A 5,566-nucleotide genomic window follows, 5' to 3' on the forward strand; every position below is an offset into this window, starting at 1 on the left:
CAGAAGTAAATAAATAAAATAAAGGCATTGTGTCCATCTACAACTAAAAAATATTTTTTTTAAAAAAGATCCCTTTTCTAAGGTATATGTTCAAGGTGGAATAAATATGTCAAACATCGTGCATTTTAAACTTCTTAATTATAGTTTCATTGAGGTAGCATCAACATACCATCAAGTTCTAAGAGTGCAATTCAATAACTTTTTGAAGATGTACAGAGTTCTGTAAGTGGTATCTCAGTCCTAATATTTACCATTTCAATAGCTATTATCAAATTATCCTTTAGCTAACTTGTACTAATGGGTTCTCTCAGCAATAGGCCCTGAACTGCCTTTTTACCAATATAGGTAGAGATGGGAATATTCCTGATGTAAAATCACTGCCAAAATGAGTAGTGAAAAGCGGTGTCATAAACTTATTTGGACTTTCTTCAAGTCTTAGTGTTAAAAGAGCAGCTTTTTTCTTCTTGGAACTACGTGTACATTAGGGATGTCACAGCCTTCTATATTAGGAAAAGGAAGTCTTTATTGGGAATATTCATGTATGGAGTTCTTGCATTATTTCATCTAACACCATCTTTTTTCTTTGTTGTATGCATTTAATTTTCCTGTAGGATAAATATGTCCATGTTGTCCATGTGGCTTTTGTGTTCAGCAGGAATTCTTGGGCTCATTCCAATTCATAATGTATACACACATTCACTTGCCTTTTCTTTTGAAAGTTCTCTGTGCATTTACATTCAATCAGCCTGGATACGATTTAGGTGAGCAGTCTGTGAGAAGAACCCATATCTTTTCTTGCTAATTGCTACCCAGTTGTCCCTTACAGTGAATTGGATAATCAATCCACTTTATCCCCCTGTTGATGGGAAAGGAAAGGCCATGTGTATCGGAAGGTGTTTTCTCACAAGCCTTTGAATCTGTCTGTATGCCCTACTATGTTAAGGTGTTAGCAAGGGAAAAGAAAAGGAATTTGGGAAAGGAGTTTGACGTGAAATCTGGGTGGAGGTAGGATGCAGCGGGGCTGCAGCCTGCTGTACAGTATGGCTGTGAGCTAGTGTGGAGTCAGGGCACAGAGTTATGATAGAGTATGATGGACGACCCACTTGGATTCTGACAGAAGTGGTGCTGGATAGACAGCCAGAAGCCTGGTGCTTCCTTCCCCAAAGAAAGTGAATCTGGGCAAAAGGACCTTGAGATTGGTATTGACAGCTGGAAAGACATCAGTTTTGATATAGGAGTAGCAGTGAAATAGGCTTTAGAAAAGACGTGGAAAAAACTTTACACCTTGGTGGCTCATGTTTCCAACAGAAATCTTTGAACCAAAAAATATCACTCCTAGGATTTTGGCATTACAGAAGTCAATGAGAGGGGTAGGCGATGCATTGCAAAGGATACAAACTAAATAACACATAATGTGGGATTGGATTGATTAATTATGACAATCCATTCATAGGGATGCTATATTACCCTTTCAGTAGTCTTGTTTTATGAGAAAGATTAGGACCTAAAACCTTTAACACTGCGTGGCATATTAAGTTTTGTTTTGGAAACTAGACATATGTATTTATTCACAGAAAAAAATGTCTGGATCATGGTGAATAAAATAATATAGTCGATACCGTAATATATTCTAGGCAATGGAAAACTATAAATGATGGGTGCTTGTTTTCTGCTTCATATTCATCTGTCTTTTCCTCTTTGTCTTTAATGAACATTTAATGAACATATATTGTTTGTATAATTAAAAACAATTTTTTTGGTACAGGAGATTGATCACAGGGGTGCTTAACCACTGAGCCACATCCCCAGCTGTTTTTTAAGTTTATTTAGAGACACAGTCTTGCTAAGTTCCCTAGGGCCTCCCTAAGTTGCCTAGGGCCTCACCAAGTTGCCTAGGCTGGCTATGAACTTGTGATCCTCCTGACTCAGCCTCCCGAGCCACTGAGATTACAGGTGTGCACCACTGTGTCCACCAGCCCACCAGGCTAAAACCAAGTTTTGTTTTGGGAACTTTGTAATTAAAAGAGTAGGCCACAAAGAATCTTATTTGTATAAGGAAACAGACCTCCTGGGATAAATGATGAAGGCTCTCAGCATGGTAGGAATAAAAATATAAACAAAGACAGGGAGACAAAAGGGATTTCAACATACGCCTTTGACAGGAACTCCCTTGAAAATAGGAGAGACTTCAGTGCTTCTTCCATGACACCTATTTGGGGCCCTTGAGAAATGCACTTGACAGGGCACTAGATGGGGACCTTCATATGCCCTCTGGTCTTCATATTCATACCTTATTCTACAGCAAAAGGAAAAACGAAACCAAAATAGGGTATCTTTCCTAATTAAAAATAAATCCCATTAGATTAGATAAGAGAGTATTACAAAGTGAAGGGAAGAGATGCTTCCCTTTGGGGATCCCTGTAGCAACTGTGATAATAGTAACAACATCAGTGGAATGGTGACAGTTGCATTAACAGTGTTGAAAGCAGTTGGCAGTTTGGTAGAAATACTAATAGTAGTAGTAATAGTAACAACCATTTATGGGGCTCACTAGGCATCAGGTCCCCTTTGTATGTTATCCTAATCGTATGGAGTAAGTACTATTTTATCTCCAATTACCTATGAAAAAACAGAATCAGAGAGGTTAAGTATCAGGCCCATGGTCATTTGGGTGCAGCCAAAATTTAAACTTTTTTATTTTGATTTTTTTAACTTTATTTACTTATTTATTTTTTATGTGATGCTGAGGATCAAATCCAAAAATGCATCACACATGCTAGGCAAGCACTCTACCACTGAGCCACAACCCCAGCCTAAACATTTTATTATTTAAAATTCAAACATTTTAAATCCCAAACCTCATGCTTCTAATCACTGGGATGTATGGTAGTAAGAATTGCCAAAGAGCATGGGCTTCCTGATATGAGGCTTGGAGTTCCAGAACATTTCTGACTGGACCTAAATATACCCCTCAGAAAAGCTGCAGTAACTCAGTGAAAGAAAGGTGGCTTGATACTTCCTCTCTCTTAGATCTAGTTTGTCCATGTGTGAACTTAGGTCATTACAGAGCAGTGGGTACGACTGCCCCCTAGAAGAAGTTTTGGAAATTTATTGGGGCATGTTAGTTGTCTTCTATATTTTTGCCAAGACTTTAGATATAGAAATAAATATTATTTTACAACAAATTGCTTTCCTTTTCCCCTTCTGTTACATCACAGGGCATTATTTACTTTACTTGTTTATCTTTTTAATTATGCATAAGCAGGTTAAATCACCAATGTTTTTCATTTCAGGATGATGGAAGGAGTTAATTTTTTTAAATATGCTTTCAGTTGGAGATATACACAATACCTTTATTTTATTTATTTGTTTTTATGTGCTGCTGAGGATTAAGCCCTGTGCCTCACATGTGCTAGGCGAGTGCTCCACCAAATGAGCTACAACACCAGCCTCTGAGTTAATTGGTTCTTTAAATTTTTTTATTTGTTCTTTTTGGTTACACATGACAGTAGAATGTATTTTGACATATCATACATTCATGAAATACAACTTCCAATTTTTGTGGTTGTACATGATATGGAATTACACTGGTCATGTATTCATATGTAAACGTAGGAATATCATGTACGATTTATTCTACTGTCTTTCCCATTCAGTTTTTTAACAAAAAAAAAAAAAAAAAAGAGGCATTAGGCAGGCACATGCCTGTCATCCCAGAGATTAGAGAGGCTGAGACAGAAGTATAGCAAGTTCAAGGCCACAGGGGAAACTTAACAAAACCCTGTCTCAAAATAAACTGTAGCTCAGTGGTAGAGTACTTGCCTGTCCATTCCATTCTGGGTGGAATCCCTAGTACCATGGGGAAAAAAGGAGCCATTAGCTTAAGAACCACTGTTCTAGAAGATTTATAATGATCCCTCCAGTTGTAGTACTCTGTGGCTCGAAATCAGGCTTGTGGCAAGTAAAACAGTGCCCAATATCAGCAGGCCTGCTTCCCTGCCCACCCTTCGTGTAGATGTACCCAGATTGCCTACACCAAGAGCACCCTGAAGCTAGGTCACTACTGCCACCATCTAATGACACAGGCATTTCTCCACAAAAGACTATGTAGTTTTGGACTTTGATTACTTTCTTTTTCTTTCCAGTATTGGCCTGTTTCTGCCCCTTGAGACTAAGGGAAGACAATTCTCTTTGCTGTTCTGGGCCAGAGGGATGGGATGATGGAGAAAATTCATTGAAACAAGTTATAAGCATGTCTCTCAGCTTCTCTCAGGTGAGCTCAGGTCACTCTGATTAGATCTGACCACCTAACTCCACCCATGGTACTGGACTATGCCTCTCCAAATTTGAGGAACTCTTCATCCTTTCTCTTTAGGCTGGCCTCAGCCACAACCCTTGAGTTTCAGTCCAAGACTTCTTATAAGACAGGCAGCTAAAATCAGTTCCATGGTTGTGTCTTTCCAAGGCTTCTGCCATCTGCCACTGTACTTTGCCAGAGTTGCTGCCGGCAGCTATTTGTTCTTCTAAGCCATTTCTGAACTGACCCCTAGTTCACTGCCTTCCCCAGCTATTGCAGCCTGTCAACTCCTTGATCTTGTCATGTAACCTCATTTTCCCCATGCAGCATTTTTTTTTTCTGTTATGGCCTCTGTTGAGTTCGATTCCATCATCCTCCCATGCAGTGGGCTTCTCATTTGTCCTATTGGTGATGAGCAATGTCTCAGGAAGTTCCAGAAGAATAGGACACACTGGTGATATTTGCTGTCATGTGAGTTGAACCTACTAATGCAGATCCTGGCACAGAGTGGGCACTGATTGTAAAGTCCATATTTCTACTTACTATTCAACCTAATGGGAACTGTGGTGTCTGCTTGGTCCACAGATATTTATTGAACCTTGGGATTTCTGTAAGGATACTGATTAGTACTGGGACTCAGCCGGGTCTGTACCAGGTACCTAAAAAATCTGTAGATTCATTTCTAGAGAGTTCCACAAATCCAAAAGAATAATTCCATCAAGGCCCATACCAACCATTTGCAAGGAACAGCTTGTCTTAGAATGGGATAAGAAATGAGAAAGAAAGACTATTTCATTTTTATTCCTTTCTCTCCCAGTCTGAGAGCGAAGATCACCTTAGACATTCATGTCCAGACTTTCAAAGATACCCACAGCTTAAAACTTAGTATAAATAGGACTCTGTAGTTAAAATTCAGTTCAGTACAGTTATTCAGTATATTTTTCTCTTCAGAAAATGGGAAAATAGAACTGACCTGTGAGTCATACATGGAAAGTATTCATCATGATGGTACAAAAACATATTTCGAAAGGGTATCTAGATAACTTTGTGCTGTTTCCACTGTATTCCAGAGACTAAGAAGATTGATGTGCACTCTGAAGGGAACAGCAAAATTTCTTACTGTATAGGACACTGCAAGGTTGCACTTTAGTTTATATATTTATGAAAGTTAGTGAAACTTATGGCTTTGGACAAAGTGAGTCACTCTCTGGGCTTCAACATCTGCATTTTTTAAATAAGGATATTGGACATATGGATGTCTGTTTTCTT

This window comes from Marmota monax, unplaced genomic scaffold, assembly GCF_021218885.2.
Source record: "Marmota monax isolate L192 unplaced genomic scaffold, Marmota_monax_Labrador192_F-V1.1 WCK01_AAM20220418_F8-fsc00054, whole genome shotgun sequence".
NCBI classification, from domain to species: domain Eukaryota; kingdom Metazoa; phylum Chordata; class Mammalia; order Rodentia; family Sciuridae; genus Marmota; species Marmota monax.